This window comes from Chiloscyllium punctatum, chromosome 36 (genome assembly GCF_047496795.1).
Source record: "Chiloscyllium punctatum isolate Juve2018m chromosome 36, sChiPun1.3, whole genome shotgun sequence".
Classification (NCBI taxonomy): Eukaryota; Metazoa; Chordata; class Chondrichthyes; order Orectolobiformes; family Hemiscylliidae; genus Chiloscyllium; species Chiloscyllium punctatum.
Genome location: NC_092774.1, coordinates 62,400,180 through 62,418,534, shown reverse-complemented (window position 1 = coordinate 62,418,534; position 18,355 = coordinate 62,400,180). Strand labels below are relative to the sequence as shown.

The 18,355-nt window shown below is 46.1% G+C and overlaps 3 non-coding genes across 3 annotated transcripts; all 3 read left to right on the top strand.

The window, feature by feature from the left end:
- Positions 1 to 5,364: 5,364 nt before the first annotated feature.
- On the top strand, positions 5,365 to 5,436 carry trnaw-cca (transfer RNA tryptophan (anticodon CCA)). The gene has a single exon. It is a non-coding gene; the product is annotated as a tRNA-Trp (tRNA).
- An 8,879-nt stretch (positions 5,437 to 14,315) lies between these two features.
- Positions 14,316 to 14,389, top strand: trnan-guu (transfer RNA asparagine (anticodon GUU)). Its single transcript has one exon. It is a non-coding gene; the product is annotated as a tRNA-Asn (tRNA).
- A 2,502-nt stretch (positions 14,390 to 16,891) lies between these two features.
- trnae-uuc (transfer RNA glutamic acid (anticodon UUC)) lies at positions 16,892 to 16,963 on the top strand. The gene has a single exon. It is a non-coding gene; the product is annotated as a tRNA-Glu (tRNA).
- The last annotated feature ends 1,392 nt before the right edge of the window (positions 16,964 to 18,355 follow it).

The window sequence follows — 18,355 nt, the reverse complement described above, 5'->3', positions numbered from 1 at the left end:
GGGACTGTTTTCACTGGACCATCAGAGGCAGAGGAGTGACCTAGTAGAGGTTACAAAATCATGAGGGGCATGGACAGGGTAATAGACAAGGTCTTTTCCCTGGGATGGGGGAGTCCAGAACTAGAGGGCAGAGGTTTAGGGTAAGAGGCAAAATATATTACATGGACAACTTCTTCATGCAGAGGGTGGGATATATATGAAATGAGCTGTCAGAGTATATGGGTCAGGTGCTGTCAAATGGGAGTAGATTAATATAGGATATCAGGTCAGCATGGACAAGTTGGACCGAAGGGTCTGTTTCCATGCTGTACGTGTCTCTGACTACTGGTCCTGATGTAACTTTAAAATAGAGTCCAAGTAACTTTGAATAGTTCAATCTTGTTGAGCTCATCTCCTGAAAAGTTTCAGATGAATCCCTCTGAGAGATACTGTTTAAACGTGCTGAGTTGGACAAAGTATCCCATCAAGTTCAACATAAACAAAGAAGTCAGAAGTCAGAACTACAAGGGAACCAGAACTGAGAGAGATCTAGGGTTGCGGGTTATTAGCTCCTAGAAAATGGGTTCGTGGGCAGACAGGGTGGTAAAGAAGGCTTTTGGCATGCTTGCTTTCATTGGTCAGAGCATTGAGCACATGAGTTGGGACGTCTTGTTGCAGCTGTCACACATGCCACACAACAACGATAGGCGTGGCCCTGCCCCCCTCTGATTGGCTGTCCCTTTGAATATCTGGGGGAAGATTAGACCCACCTGCCTGTGTGTGGCTCATATGTACTTATCCAAATAATTTTAAACAATGTAACATTACCTGCATCCACCACTTCCTCTGACAGTTCATTCTTCACACGAACCACCTTCAATGTAAAAAACGTTGCCCCCACCCCCGTCCTTTTTAAATCTCTCATCTTAAAAATATACTCCCAAACTTTGAACTCCCCTATCCTTCAGGAAAAGACAGTGGTTATTCACCTTAGCGTTGTCCCTGATGACTTCATAAACCTCCATAACCTCCATCCTCAACCTTCTACACTCCAGTGAAAAAAGTCCCAGCCTATGCCGTCTATAAATCATTCTGGCAACATCGTAGTTAAAAAAAAAGGTGAGCTTTAAGAATTGACTGAAAGGGCAGTGAAGATTCAACCAGCTGACAGTGGATCTTGAAATCACATGTAGATCAGGTTCGGACAGCAGGAAACCAGATAAGTTTTTACAACAAACCACAACAGTTTCATCATTAGACTCTTAATTCCAGATTTACATTGAATCCAGATTCCACCATCTGCCGTGGTAGATTTTGAACCCAGGTCCCCAGAACATTACCTGGGTGAATAGTCTGGTGACAAGAAAGTCAGCCATCACCTCCCCTGGACACATTGGCATATTGTGCTTAGAGGTAACAAAGGAGCAAGAGGTTTCAGCAGCTGCTAAGTTGTTGATATTACACAAGGGAACATCAGCATTCTCATTAATGGCACATACTGAAGCCAGGACCCTGTTTCAGAGGTAAGGGCTCGGGAACCATACGAAATAGGAACAGCAAAATTCCATTCAACCCCTTGAGCCTGCTTCTCCATTCAATAGGATTGTGGCTGATCTGACATTCTCCACATGCAGTTTCCTGCCCTTTTCCTGTAACTGTTTATCCCCCGACTGATCACGAATCTGGTAAAAACAATGACTGCAGATGCTGAAAACCAAATACTGGATTAGTGGTGCTGGAAGAGCACAGCGATCCTAGTTTTAAGTGTGACATGAAGGCTGTCAACAGAGTTATTGGGACGGGGGAGGGGGGAGCTCAGGTCGAACTTGGGGACTAAAACAATGGCTTCACACTTCACAATATTTAACTAAGGGAATGTTTATAGTTTATAGCTAAAAATTCCTGAAGAAGGGCTCATGCCCGAAACGTGGGTTCCCCTGCTCATGGGATGCTGCATGACCTGCGGCGCTTTTCCAGAACACGTTTTCTGCTCTGATCTCCAGCATCTTCAGTCCTGACTTTCTCCGAGAGAATCCCATGGAGTCTCACAGAGTGACACAGATGTACAGCACGGAGACAGACCCTTCGGTCCAACTCGTCCATGCAGCCCAGATATCCTAACCTAATCTAGTCCCATATGCCAGCACTTGGCACAAATCCCCATAAAACCTTCCTATTCATATACACATCCAGATGCATTTTAAATGCTGTAATGATACAGCCTCCATCACTTACTCCAGCAGCTCATGCCATCCATGCATCACCCTCTGCGTGAAAAGGATGCCACTTAAGTCCCTTCTATATCTTTCCCCTCCCATCCCTAAAACTATGCCCTGTCGTTCTGGACTCCCCCATCCCAGGGAAAAGAACTTCTCTATTTGCCCTCTCCATATCCCTCATGATTATATAAACCTCTATAAGGTCACCCCTTAGCATCCGACGCTCCAGAGAAAACAGACTATTCAGCCTCGCCCTATAGTCCAACCCTCCAATCCTGGCAACATCCTTGTAAATCTTTTCTGCACCTTTTCTAGTCTCACAACATCTTTCCAATAGGAACCAGACCAAAATTATATGCAATATTCCAAACGTGGCCTGACCAAAGTTCTGTACAGTGGCAACATGAGCTCCCAACATCTATCCTCGATGCTCTGACCAACAAAGGAACGCACACCAAACGCTTTCTTTACTACCCAATCTGCCTGCGTCTCTACTTTTAAGGAACTATCAACCTGAACTCCAAGGTCTCTTTGCTCAGCAACACTTCCAAGGAACTTACCATTAAGTGTAAAAGTCCTGCTCTGATTTGGTTTTCCAAAATGCAGCACCTCATATTTATCTACATTAACTTCCATCTGCCACTTCTCAGCCCATTGGCCCATCTGATCAACGTCCCGTTGTAATCTGAGGTAACCTTCTTTGCTGTCCACTACACCTCCAATTTTGGTGTGATCTACAAACTTACTAACGATACCTCCTCCGTTCACATACAAATCATTTATATAACTGACAAAAACTAGCGGACCCAGCATCGATCCTTGTGATACACCATTGGTCACATGCCTTCAGTCTGAAAAGCAACCTTCCATCACCACCCTCTGTCTTCTTTCTTCTAGCCAGTTCTGTATCCAAATGGCTCGTTGTCCCTGCATGCCATGCGATTAAACCTTGCGCACCAGTCTCCCATGAGGAACCTTGATGAACGCCTTCCTGAAGTCCATATAGATCACATCCATTGCTCTGCCCTCATCAATCCACTTTGTACTTCTTCAAGAAACTCAATCATGTTCGTAAGACATGATTTCCCAAGCATAAAGCCATGCTGACTATCCCTAATCAATTCTTCCCTTTCCAAGTGCATGTAAACTCTATCTCTCAGGATTCTCTCCAAAAACTTGCCCGTCACGGATGTCTGGCTCACCGGTCTATAGTTCCCTGGCTTTTCCTTACCGCCTTTCTTAAATAGTAGCACCATGTTAGTCACCCTCTAGCCTTCCGGCACCTCACCTGTGACTATTGATGATACAAATATCTCATTGAGAGGCCCAGCAATCACTTCCCCAGTTTCCCATAGAGTGAAAGGGTTCTCCTGATCAGGTACTTGGGATTTATCCACTTTTATGCATTTCAAGATATCTAGCAATTTCTCATCTGCCAGATGGACATTTTTTCAACATGTCACCATCTACTTTCTCACATTCTATATCTTCCATGCCCTTCTCCACAGTAAACACTGATGCATAATATCCGTTCAGTATTCCCGCCCCCCACCCCACCACGATCTACTGCAGCTCCACACAAAGGTCGCCTTGCTGATCTTTGAGGGGACCTATTCTCTCCCTTGTTATCCTTTTGTCCTTAACGTATTTATAAAAAAAACCCTTTGGGTTATCCTTAACTCTATTTGCCAAAGCTATCTCATGTCCCCTTTTTGCCCTCATGATTTCCCTCTTAAGTATGCTCGTTCTGCCTTTATTCTCTTAGGATTCACTCGATCTCTCTGTCGATACCTGACGTATGCATCCTTCTTTATCTTAACCAAAATCTCACTTTCTCTGGTCATCCAGCATGCCCTACACCGACCAGCCTTTCCTTTCACCCGAACAGGAATATACTGTGTGTGGATTCTTGATATCTCATATTTGAAGGCTTCCCATTTTCCAGCAGTCCTTTAACCTGCGAACAACTGCCCCCAATCAGCTTTTGAAAGATCTTGCCTCATACTTGAGTCCTCCTCCAACTTAGAACTTCAACCTTTAGATCTGATATATTATTTTCAATCACTATTGTAATGTTAATACAATTATGGTCGCTGACCCTTCGGTTTTGCACCCTCGCCAGTATGTAGATCCTCATTGTGAATTAGAAAATTTCCTAGTACACACTTAACAAATTTCTCTATTTGGCGGATAAGTCAATGGGCAGGAGTTATACCTTGGGTCAACTCTCCCTTCATTCCTATCAACCCTAACCCAATAGTCCAACGGCACTTTACCTTGCAACTGCCGAATGTGTGACACCAGCCCATTTACCTGCTCCCTCCTCACTATCCAAGGGCCCAAACCTACCTTCCCGGTGAAGCAGCACTTTGCCTGCTCTTCCTACAACCCAATCTACTGCATTTGCTGCTCACAGTGTGGTCTCATCTACAATGGGGAAAACGAAGCCTAAAACTGGGTGACTGCTGCACAGAACATCTACGTTCTGCCCGCAAAAAGAACCTGAGCTTCCAGTTGCCTGCCAGTTCCACACCCTCCCCTGTTCCCTGGCCAATATCTATGTCTCAGGTTTGCTATGGTGTTCCAGCGAAGTTCAGCACCAGCAGAACGAAGAGCACCGAATATTTCACTTGGGGACCATACATCCTCCGGTCCCAATATCGAATTCAATAATTCTAGGGCCTGAAATCCATAGTATCCTCGTCCCTTCCACACACACCAAGCCTTGTTATCACATAGTCTGTCATTACACACTACCTATTCTTGGCCACGAACAGTCTCCATTCACCCTCCCACGCAGATCGTTATCAACTCCCTTTCCTGTCCAACAGTTCTTCCCTCGCTTTGGGCTCTGTCCTGATCTATCATTTACTGCATCCGCCTTCCTCCCACAATATCTCCTGCATATAAACCAACGTTTTCCCAATCACCATCAGTTCTGTGGAAGGGTCACTGGCAACTCCTGTTTTTTGTTTCTGATATACAGCATCCGCAGTTCTTTCAGCTTTTTAGTGAGGTAGAGTTGGAAATTGTTTCGAGAGACAGAAGGAGAAGGGGGAGAGACAGAACAGACATGAACTGTTGATCTCCGTTGTTCCTCACAACGTAAAATCATTGCAGTGCGATCACCTTCCTTAAGCATGAATAGAGCTAGTAGGTCATCCGTGAGCTTGTGGCGCAACGGTAGCGCGTCTGACTCCAGATCAGAAGGTTGCGTGTTCGAATCACGTCAGGCTCACTGACGTCAACTTCTTACGTTTCAAATCAAGAAAGGAGCACGTTCAATCCGGATACCTGTTGAGTCAAATCTTCTTGACGGAAACTTTCGATCACACGTGAAGCTTTGCTGTCAGTTTGATTTGTGAACACTGTGTCAGGGAGGTGGTGTGCTCATTGTTTGGCTAAATGCTCAGCTCCCCCAGTTCATCACGGGATTTAAACACAGCCGTCTCCCTCTGGGCAGCCGCTTCGTTCAGTTGGTGACAGCGCGGTGTGAATAACACAATACCGATATTTTCACAACATAATCCAGAGACTCCCAGCTTTATGTTTCAATCTATCAGGGGAGAGACAGCGAGTTCAGATAGAAATGTTTCCCACCAAAAGCAAATCCTTTCCTCTCACTGGACACAGTTAAAATTATCTTTATTCAACAGAAGGAGCGGAAACGACAGTCTGACGGCCCCTCTCCACATTAACGGTGAGCCTGAATTTTATAAACGGTGTCAGGAAAATCCAATGGCGGACACTGATTTGGTTCAATCGATTTTTTTGCCAAGTGTAATTCACCGAGAGGATGCTGCTGTGTGAAACAGCGGGGGGAATTACTGCAGGGCCTCCTGCGCATGGATCATACCACAACTGATGTGTTTCACCTTCACCAGTTTATTCCTATCTCGGAGAAGAGAGGTTTGATGATTCGGATCATAGCAGCCAGAGAGAAAACAGGAGAAGAGCACTCAGCCCTTCACAAGCTTGACACCACAGCTGGGTCATCGTGGCCTGTGTATCAGTATGGGATAGTAATCTGCATCTACTGACTGGAAGCACAGCAAATTGGAGTGCTGATGGGGCTATCACACTGGAGAAAACGGCTTCGAACTATCAACTGGAGTGGCTCCAAACGCGCAACTCCGCTCACCTCAACTGAATAACTGTAAACAAATTACTCAGTGATTCAAAGGAATACTCCGTTTTGAATCTGCATTGTGTCATGTACCTTCGAGAATGATGTCAAAACACCTTCATTGATGTGATGGAGTATCCTGTTGGGCAGAATATATCCGTTGTCATATTTCCTACGTTCTATTGGTCCAACTCCGATTTCACTCAGAATGACAAAATGCGCAGACTGAGGTTACGCAGCCCACCTCAGATCTGCTGGTTCAACAATTACTTCACTTCTCCGCTTCCTAAAGTATCACCCTCAGAATTGAGCGTAATACAGGTGGAGGTTTCATTCAGACACGGATTGCGTGGGCGAAAAATCTGCAATACTTGTTCTCACTTTCAACACGTGTTTCCCTTCGCCGTGTTCACTGCAATGGCAGCTCCACGCCGTCTCTAATTCAGGCAGTCCGATCTTATTTAACGAAGCGGCCTTTGAGAAAATTCATCGGGCATTTTTGCTCAGGTCAATTTAAGGAATGATGGTTCGCCTGGGATTGGAACCCGGGAACTATCACACGGCTGCATATGCTCGAAGACCCAAAGCTAGAATCATATCCCAGACTAACGCGCCACCAGCCATGGGTACAGCCACCTCCCGAAGCAGCTGAGAACAGAAGACCACTCAGACCTCCAAAAAAGCGCTACTTGAGCGGTGTGAGAGTCGCGACATTCTCGGGATGATACGGGGCATTTCGACGCTCAGGAGGTCGTTTGAAAGGCAAGATGCTGAACAGAGTACCATCACCGAGGAAGGTCGCTCAAGGAGGCACTGAACAACAGCAGAAGACGGTTTCGACCCAACGACCTCTGGGCTATGGGCCCAGCACTCTCCCGCTGCGCCACTCTGCACCTACGCTCGGCGTGCCGCTCCACAGGTCTCTTCAGCCTTTCGTCTGGCGCGAGGCATGCACGTTCCAGACTGATGTCAAAGATCTCCACTGCTGTCGTCTTATAAGCTGTTGCGCAGACGTATGGAGGCTGTGTAAATGTAAACTTTTTCTAACTTCCCACATTCTCTTGTGATTTCACTCTGAATAGACGCCATGCGGCCCACCTTTGCTCTGCTGGGTCGACACAGTAAGTAAACGTGGGTCTCTATTCGTATCATTCTCTTGCCTTCTCCATGTAATTCTGCACATTGTTACTTTAAACATGACCACCGAATTCCCGTTTGCGTCTACTGAATCTGCCTCTTTGTCAGTGTCAGTTAGGGATTTGCTGACCTCAACCACTGCCTGTACGAAAGCATTCTTCCTGATGTCACTTTTGGTTTTTTCCTCATGACTTTAAATCTCTGGCGAATCGTTGCCGATCCTTTCAGGCGTGGGAACATGTTGATGACATTACTTTCTCTGTCTAGACTTCGCATGACTTGAAAAGCTTCAATCGGGCCAGTATTCAAACTTCTGTACCCCGAAGAGACCTGTCGCAAATTTCCAATCGACCCTCATCGCTGACATCCCTCAAACACTGCACCACTCACGTCAACTTATTCAACGCTATCTCCAATCATTTCACTTCGCTGCTTTCTGTCCCATTGGTCCTCCAGGGAGCCCAACCTCGTTTAACGAAGGTGCTTTTTGAGAAAATTAATGGGGCATTTTTGCACAAATCAAGCCAAGAGACGCAGTCCCGTCTAGGATTTGAAACCCGGACCGCACCCAAGTCTGCACAATTAAAGACTCTACCTGGGAATCATGCCCCTAGACCATCAAGCCAAGCAGCGGCTCTTTCCGCATCCACCACACACCTCTTGAGCCAGCTGAGACTTCCTCAGTGTGAAATACATTTGACATTGCTCTAAGAATTGCAAGTGACGAAGAGTTTCCAGAACAGCTGCTTCTCATTCTGTCTCCCTGCTGCTGTTTGTCCCGTCCCCAGGAATCGGGCTCCCTCCACTGTTTCGAAACTTTTCTCTGACACCCGAGTGACCAGTGACAAGCATTGCCCTCCTCAACATAGGAGACAGAGAACAGGAGACCACTCAGAGGTTGTCAACTCAACTGTACACATTGGGCCAGTATATCATTGTGAAATATTTATGTCGAAGCTTTTTTGGGAAGCAGATGAGAAGGCAAGGTGCAGAACAGAGCGCTGTTATACGGGAAAGCTGCTAAAGACGACATTGAATGAATAGGAGAGAATGGTCTCTCTTTTGGGTTACGGTCCCAACACACACCCGTTGTGCCATTCTCCTGCATTGTTCGGCCGTTTTTCCAGAGAAGTATTCAGCTTTTCATCTGGCGTGTGGCAGGCACGTTTGAGAATGACGTCAGGAGATCTTCACTCCTGTCGTGTCATATGCTGTTGTGCAGACACATCGTCGATGTGCAAAAATAAACTCTGTCTAAATTCCCACATTCTGTTTTTCGAACTGTGATTTCCCTAAGAATCACTAATTTTCAAAACTCGCAATATTCAAACTTGAACAAAGTGCTCATAGAAATGATTAGTGAACACCTGGAAGAAATTCTTCCAAACTTACCTGGGGAATTTCGCTTTGAGGGGTCTTGAGCTTTAAGTGGAAGGAAGGGAAGTTTGCCTCGAGGCTGTTTAATGTGGAGATGTGTTCTCCATGTAAACTGGTCGTAGTTGACCATCCCAGTGCTTCCCGATGCAGGGCTGCCTGACCCTCCAGGGAGGTTTACTTGTAGCAACTGGAGTGAATCCAGAGAGGGAGCAGATTCTGCAAAGGTGTTCAAATACTTTCTATCTCCCTTTTAGGTATTTTCCTTGTGTATTCCCTCAGTTTGTCACATATGCAGTTTGCACCCTGGAAAATGATTGCTTTTTTCCTCATGTTCACAATTAAAAGTGTAGTTTCTCATGGAACTGAGCCGCATTGAAAGGATTGGCATATTGATATATATATGTACACGTATTTAGTTTAAGATTAGATTAGATTTGAATGAAGTTTTCCTCTAAACACACCTGAGCCTATCTGGCTGCATGAGGGATTTCAGGTTTCTGTGTGCTGGGTATTATGTGATCACCAGGCATCTGGCAAACTACACGAACTGCCACCTATGTTATGCTCGTTTAAGTGTACTGACAATGACCACTTATTTTGTGATTTTTTTTTGCAGGAAGACATGCCGAAAGAAATCTGAAAACAAATGATACATCAACTTCTGACAGAGCCACTTGATTCATTGGGACTTGAATATCAGCAGCCATTCCAATCAAGAAGACATTGTTGCTTTTGTTTGCTTGAGAGATTTTGGACACTGGTGTGGCAGGAAGAATACTGAGACACCGAGTGAGGGAGATTCAGTGCGTTGACTGTGAAAAGTGCTTCACACCATTTACTCAGCTTTGGGGAATCAAAGTCTCATCCCTCACAGTGGGAATGACTATGTCCCCGGTCTGATTGTAATTTCAAACCCAGACCAACACAAGGAAAGATCCCCCAATGGGGAATCTGTGGAAATGTGGGGACTGAGGGAAAGGATTCCCTTCCCCATCCGTGTTGGAAACCCACAGACGTATTCACAGCGGGGAGAGGCCATTCACCTGCTCGGTGTGCAGGAAGGGCTTCAGTCGGATCAGCCATCTGGAGACGCACCAGTGGGTCCACAAGTGAGAGAAGCCATTCACGTGCCCCATGTACGGGAGGGGGTTCACTCAGTCAGCTGCACTGCTGACCCACCAGTGGGTCCACACCGGAGAGAGGCCGTTCACCTGTTGTCAGTGCCGGAAGGACTTCACCTGCTCCTCCCACCGGTGGAAGCACCAGCGCGTTCACGTGCCATCGCAGGGGGATGGAAGGAGCGATGGCCGAGCGCCGCTAATAACCCAGCTCTGGGGACTCCCAGGTTCGAATCCCGTCGCGGCAGATGGCAGAATTGGGATTCGGTCAGTAATCTGGACTTCAGAATCTAAGGATGAAACCGGTTTTTAGAGGGCAAAAACCCATCTGATTCAGTCATGTCCTTTTCAGTGATGGAAACTGCCGTTGCGCGAAAGGATTCACTCAGTCGTCCCAGCTGCATGCTTTACCCGGCTGTACGAAGGATCCAGTAATAAAGGGACAACTCAACGAACCAATAATAAAGAAAGTGTGGTGGGGGGAGTGGGGGGTGAGTGTGCGCACTTTGAGCTTGAGGTGCTTTTTTTTAAAAAAAGCTACTTTTTGTACGCCTTGTGATGTGGAGATCTGAAGCTGGAACAAAGTTGGGTCGCAGTAAAGGTTACCTGAACTTACTGCCAGGCTTTAACTATTTCAGAATCCTGAAGAGGAGTTGTTGGACTCGAAATTTTAACTCTGCTTTCTCTCCACAGATGCTTCCAGTCCTGCTGAGTTTTTCCAGTGTTCTCAGTTTTTGTTTCAGATTTCCAGCATCCACAGTTCTTTGTCTTATTTATCAAATTCAATTCTAGCCCTTCACAAGTGTCTGGAACTTCATCTCCCTGATCTACAAACTGTTCACTTACCCTAGAAATGACCGCTACCTCCTTATCAAAGTAGACCCCTTTGTTGCAAAATGATTGTTCAATTCTGTGACCAAAATTATTGCATTCGTAATTACTTACACCAGGGACTCTCAATATCTCAGGCCAGAGCACAGCTCGATTATTTCAGACAGTACATTTATGTGATTTGATGCAATTCCCTATTCCTTACTTTGCCAGCGTGTTGCTGGGAATGGAGGGTTTGAATTAAGAAGAAGCTGGGACATTTTTCCAACGCAGCCGAGCAAGTTGACAGATAACTTTATCGAGATTTTTAAAAACAGGAGAGGTATAGATAAGGTGTCATTTCCAGGAGGCTCAGAATATTTTGTTGCTCCAGAAGGTGTAAAAGGGGGTCAAAGCTTCAACAGAAATCGAGCAGAGCTGAGAACAGACAACATTTAACTCTGTGGGAACAGGGAGATCAGAGGACAGAGAAATCAGGACCTGAAATCCGAGCTGACACCAGACTACCATGTTATCAGTGCTTTGATTAGCAGTGCCCACCCTCTACCTTTACTGAGCCTCTCACTCGAATTGAATGCCACGTATCCCCTCAAAATTCTGGATCCAATCCTTGTCATTCTGAAGCCATATCTCTGTAAGGAGTCTCAGATCATAATTATTCTCTTCAATGTGTGCAGTCAATTAATTCGCTTTTTTTACAATGCAGCTTTTAGTTTTATTTTTTGTGATGGTGAGAATCCAGTTTTGATTGCTCGTACATTTATTCTCCTTGTCCCTTTCTCTCATTCTCTGGTGTTTGGTTTCCACATCACTACATTGCTCACTGCTCTTGATTTCGATTGGCTATGCTAAATTGCCTAGTGTCCAGGGATGTGCAGGTTAGGTGGGTTGACCATGGGAAACGCAGGGTTATCGTTTCAAAGTAATAGAAGGAGTAGGCCATTTGGCCCATCGACCCTGCTCCGCCATTCATTACAATCATGGCGGATCGATCAATAGTCTCAGCTCCTCCTAATTGCATTATCCCAACTTCCCTTAATTCCCTTACCACGCAAAAAAAAAAAACCCATCCAACAGTGTCTTAATGAAGCTGCCTCGACTGCTTCTTTGAGCACAGAATTCCATTAATTTACCATTAACCGCATAGGTCCTGCCCTGAGTTGCCTCATCAAAATGCAACAGCTCATATTTGTCTAAATTAAACTCCATCCACTACTCCTTGGCCCATTGGCTCATCTGATCAATTATAATTTATATTAAACTTTCTTTCCTACCTTATTCCCTAAAAGCTGAAAATCTCCATCCCACACTCTCACCCTCCATTCTCACTTTGTTGAGTCTAATCACGGATGTCCTCATCCTGAAGGGTTTGATTCATGCTGATTAACAGGCCCACATTCAAGGGAGATCTAACTGAAACGTACAGAACATTGAACGGCCTGGATAGAGTGGACATTGGGAAGATGCTTTCATTGGGAGGCTATACCCATGGGCATAGCCTTAGCATAAAGGGAGAATGGAGATTAGGAGAAACTTCTTTAGCCAGAGAGTGGTGAATCTATGGAATTCATTGTCACAGAAAACTGTGGAGGCCAGGTCACTGCGTATGTTGAACATTGAGGTAGAGATGTACAGCATAGAAACAGACTGTTTGGTCCAACTTGTCCATGCTGACCAACTATCACAACCCAATCTAGTCCCACCTGACAGCACACGGCCCCATATCCCTCCAAACCCTTCCTATTCATACACCTACCCAAATGCCTTTTAAATGTTGCAATCGTACTAGCCTTCAACACTTCCTCTGGCAGATCATTCAATAAACGTACCATTCTCTGCGTCAAAAAGTTGCCCCTTAGATCTCTTTTGTATCTTTCCCCTCTAACGCGAAACCCATGCCCTCTCCTTCTGGACACCCCCACCCCAGGAAACGACTTTGTTTATTAATCCTATCCATGCCCCTCATGATTTTATACACGTACAGTTACGACGTTCAAAAGACATTTGGATAAGTACATGAATACGAAAGGTTGGAAGGGTTATGGGCCAAACACTGGTAGGTGGGACGAGTTTAGTTTGAGAACATACTCAGCATGGACTCGTTGGATGAAGGGTCTGTTCAGTACTGTCTGACTCTGTGACTGATCTGTACTGGTCTTAAAAGCATTTTCTTACCTCCCCCGATAAGCATCCACTTCTTTGTTGTTCAAAACTCAGATGAACTTCGCCTTGAATATGTTCAATGACCCCACTTCTGAACTCAATTCCTCTTGGTAATATACCACTTGCCTTGCTCATTGCCTGCTGCATCTGCCCGACAGCTGGCATTGACTGGTGTGGAGGGACTCTGAGACCCCTTAGTACATCCATACATCATTCCTGATGAAGGACTTGTGCCCGAAACGTTCCCTGTCCTGTTCCTCAGATGCTGCCTGACCTGTTGTGCTTTTCCAGTGCCACATTTTTCGACTTTCACCTCTAGTCCTCACTTTCTCCACATTCCAATATATAATCATTTTAACAATGCACTGCTTTTTTTAAAACAGCAAAGGCTATAACTTCACATTGCGGAACTGCACTTGCCATGTGTTTGCCAATTGAGACACAGACCTGGACCAACTTCGGGAAGAGGCAAAAGACTGAGTTCTGAACAAAAACCGTAGCACACTCAAAACGTCGGCTCTGTTTCCCTTTCCACGGATGCTGCTCGACCCGTTGGCTTTCTGCAGTATTCGCTATGTTTGTTCGACACAAATGCTGCTTTCCATGAAAGAACTTCAATCCCTGTCCTCTGGTAACTGACCCTAGTCAGTGGCAATAGGTTCTTCTGATCATTAACCTGCCCATTCACACCAGGTCTTCTCCCATCATTGCCAACAGCCCCTGGAAATCTCCAGTTCACCTTCTTTGCTCCAAAGAGAACATTCCCAAACTTGGGATTGGAAATTGCTCATCCCTGGACATGATGCAAATGTTACAATGGGGAAGAGGTTTTGTCAAAATATCGTCAGTTAGCAGGTGGAAAAATGTTCAGGAAGTAAAACACAAATCCCAGTCTCCAGCTTTGTGAATCTTTCGAAACTCTTTGGGAAGTGGAATTAGAGGAGAATGAAGGATGAACTGACGGACTGAGCAGAGACAGTCCAGACACCATCCCCTTGTTTAAGAGGCTGATTGACTCTGATATTCTCGGGACCTGAACTGACCCGAGACATTGAAAGAATTCTCTGCACATCAGGAATTCAAACCCCTTCTCGGCTCGGCGCCAATGAGAAAATTCAGGAAGAGGCAAAACACTGAAAGGCTCGGAGGGCGATGGCCCCGGTGGTGGAGAGCTCGTTCCTCGTGACATGATGTACCTGCAGATGGTGGGATCAGGCTGTCCCCATGTCTCCAGAATGAATGTCCAAGGCTTTATTATGGAAAGTAAAACTGATAGAAGACAATGGTAATTTTGGGCGGGGCGGGTTGAATTATGAATTGATTAGTAGGTTCCTCAAAGACACTGTGCACGCAGCTCTTGCCCCTGTCTCTGTGTCGCAATTGGTCAGCGCGTTCGGCTGTTAACCGAAAGGTTGGTGGTTCGAGACCACCCAGGGACGGCGTGTTCCTTGTTCTCGCTCCTACCGCTTTCTTGCCTGCGAAAGTGCACGTTTTTAATGGTGTCAGGAAAATGTTTCCCAAACGGAAATCTATTCCACTGAGGCAGCACAAAGGGGTTTCTGAATTGATTGAATTTCTAACATAAATGACTGCGGATGCTGAGAATCCGAGACAGAAAGCGAAACTGCTGGAGAAACTCAGCAGGTTTGGCTGGACCTGGATGAGGAAAAAAACGAGTTCTGAAATGTTGTCTCTGATTCTCTTTCCACAGATGCTGCCTGACCTGCAATTTCTGTTTTTGTTTTTAACTGAACGTCCATTTCATCTACCGGGATGAAACACGCAGACTCGCCATTTGCAGATATTGAACCCTTTCGAAACCTGAGAAGTGATTGAATTCAAACAAACTCTGCAAGGATTCACTTTTTCTCAGCTCCACAGGCAGAGAGTCCTGGGAAATGAAGCTGTCAGTGTGGTTCTGTATTGGTGGGCCGAGTGGTGAATGCGATGGACATGAAATCCATTGCGGTTTCCCCACGCAGGTGTGAACCCTGCCGACTACAGTTGAGAAACGACGTCAAAAAGAAAGGGAGATTGCTCCACGGTTTTTTTAAAGATGCAAATCAGTGGAGGGGTTGAAGTATTTCAATCACATTGGGACTGGTCGGGAATTTGTAGCCCACTGCCTGTCGGGGTGGAACAAGCAGAGACCCACAGAGCTGCTATTGAGGCGATGAGCCAAGAGTTTGGAAATGAGATCGAACAGTGAGGGGCGTGAAGTCGTGATCGAAGTTAAGCAGGCACCTGAGGACAAAGGTGTTTTATTTGCCAGTGAAAGATACTGCTTCACAAAGTTGGGATTATGGAAGGGAATCTGTGACGGTGATTATCTTTGGTTGTTCACCTTGTGAATGTTCCCATTGCTGCGCATGTCCGTGTTAACGTCAGAACTCTGCAGCATGGCGGCGTCAGGTCCGCACAGTGCCGGGGGCGCAATGGATGACGCATCTGACTCCGCCTACCTGTTTGAAATGCGGCTCACAGCTTCTTCACACACCCCAATTAATCTTTCTCATTGTCCTGAAGCCGGCATACGGTTTGAATTCCTGATCTGCGGGAATGAGACTCTTTTCACTGTGTCGCGTCAGTAAGTGTCCCTGAGAACATCAGAGTCAAGTCACCGCGCTGTCAGAGGAGGGGAAGCTGAAAAAGTCCCACACGCTGCTCATGGGCACATTTCACTTTCCCCAACTCACCGCCCCAACACTGCGGCTCTTGGGAGTGGAAAGGGAACAAACTCCAAAACCCAGTCTCAGCTTTATAAATCTTCAGGAAATAAGAAAACTGTACATCCCTTCGGGTCTTCCATCCTGGGCTGACAGCGTTGATTTTAAATGGCTGTCCAGTCAGTGCCGATTCGTTTTGGCTAAAAAAAAATCTTCCTTTTCTCATCATAGCATTTCTTGCTACAGAGAACTGTGCGGCAGAGTTCATGTATATATTTCCTTGTATGGTATTTTGTAAATAACATTCGTTTGCTGCTTGTTTGTATCGGGTATTTCAGGTTCATTAGAGGCTGTTTAAGTGTGTTGGGCGGTTTGTGGGCTACCATGATGCTGAGAGGGTTGAGTTGTCTGGACATCATTTCCCAGATGTCTTTAATGTAAAGTAATGTGGCTAGGGTTTCTGCAGACGTTGTGTCTGCTTGTGTCATTTTGTTGATGTGAAATCGGCACACTGGGTTTATTGGGTAGGCAAAAGTGAGGACTGCAGATGCTGGAAACCAGAGTTTAGATCAGAGTGGTGCTGGAAAAGCACAGCAGGTCAGACAGCTTCCGAGGAGCAGGAAAGTCGATGTTTCGGGCAAAAGCCCTTCATCAGGAATAGAGGCAGGACACCTCCAGGGTGGAGAGATAAATTGGGGGTGGGGTGTGCTGGGCCGAAGGTAGCAAAAAGTACAATAGGTGAATGGGGGTGGGGTTGGAGGTGACAGATCAGAGAGGAGGGTGGAGCGGATAGCTGGGGAGGGAGATTGGCAGGGAGGACAGGTCATGAGGACAGCGCTTAGCTGGAAGGTTGGAACTGAGGTAAGGTGGGGGGAGGGGAAATGAGGAAACTGGTGCAGACCACATTGATGCTCTGGGGATGAATGTATCCGAGGCAGAAGTTGGGGCGTTCTTCCTCAAGGCATCGGGTGGGGAGGGAGCGGCGATGGAGGATGCCCAGGACATGCATGTCCCTGGCAGAGTGGGAAGGGGAGGTTGAAATGTTGGGCCACAGGGCGCTGGGGTTGATTGTTGCGGATGTCCTGGAGATGTTCCCTCAAACGCTGTGACTTGACTCTGCGGCGGGGCTCCAGTCTCCCCAATGTAGAAGAGACCGCATCGGGAGCAATGGATACACGAAATGACATTGGTGTTAGCCTTCCAACTTCGTGACCCGGGTTCGCCTTCCGGGCAGGGAAGCAATTTTCAGGAGAGCTGTCAAACTTTGCCTATGTCTCCCTGGTGGTCTAGTGGTTAGGATTCGGCGCTTTCACCGCCGCGGCCCGGGTTCAATTCCCGGTCAGGGAAGCAATTTTCAGTGTGTTGCTTGGCTATCCATTCTCCTTAAAAGCGCTGTGCAGTTACTGGGTGCTGCACTGCGTCGTGTTTCGTTGAAATAGTGTCCTTGTTCAGATTTGTTTGTATGTGTAGGGATGATTACTTCTGTAGCTAAGTACTTGGTTCACGTGCGCTGTTTTCCTGTAGATGCTGTTTTGAATTTATCATTGATTGTTCGGTCAACTGTGACATCCAGAAATGGCACTTTGTTGTTGTTCTCCTCTTTTGTGAATTTTATGCCAGTAAGGAGATTGTTGATGGTGTTGTAGGTTTCCTCTAATTTGTTTCATTTTTTGATGACAGAAGTGTTTCATGGGCGTTTCGTTGATTTGTTTGTAGGGCTTGTTACTGAATATGAAGTGGGTGGTAAGGCACACTTCCACGAGGTTGACAGTGTTATCTTTGCTGCTGAAGTTGGTTCTGTGTTTTCGTCTTTAGTTCTTCGAGTAGTGTCTTCAGTTTTATTTGGCCACGTTGATGTTAATGGATGTGAACAGGGCTGTTATGTCAAAGGACAACATTATTCCATCCTCTTCTATCTTCGTGTCTTTGGTGTTCAGGAATTCTTAGATGGAGTAAATGGAGTGGCATGAATCTTCGACTTGGTGTTTTAGTCCTTAGTGGAGGCCTTTGACTAGTCTGTATACTGGTGCTCCAAGTAGTGAGACTATGGCCTGAGGGGGGCTCCTGGTTTGAAAAGGAGGAGAACAACAATAAACTGCCATTCTTAGATGTCACAGTAGAGCGAACAGTCAATGGGGAACTTCAAACTAGCATCTACATAAAAACAACACACACAAACCAAATACTTAACCACAGAAGCAATCATCCCAACATCCACAAACGAAGCTGCATCAGGACATTATTTCAACGAGCCACGACACACTGCAGCACAGAGAAACTACGAAGACCACAAGAGAAATACGTATATAGTCTATTTAAGGAGAACGCGTCCGCAATAAACCCATTCCGCCGATTTCTCACTGATGCTTCCAAGCTCACTCTCAAAAATTCGGTTTGTCCCTCCATTCTTTCCTGTTTGTTTTTTGTGGGTTTTGAAAGCGTTCCCAATCCTCTGACTGAGTATTGGAGTTGGGAAGGTAAAAACAATGACTGCAGATGCTGGAAACCAGATGCTGGATTAGTGGTGCTGGAAGAGCACAGCAGTTCAGGCAGCATCCAAGGAGCTTCGAAATCGACGTTTCAGGGAAAAGCCCTTCGTCAGGAATAAAGGCAGTGAGCCTGAAGCATGGAGAGATAAGCTTATCTCTCCATGCTTCAGGCTCACTGCCTTTATTCCTGACGAAGGGCTTTTGCCTGAAACGTCGATTTCGAAGCTGCTTCAATGCTGCCTGAATTGGA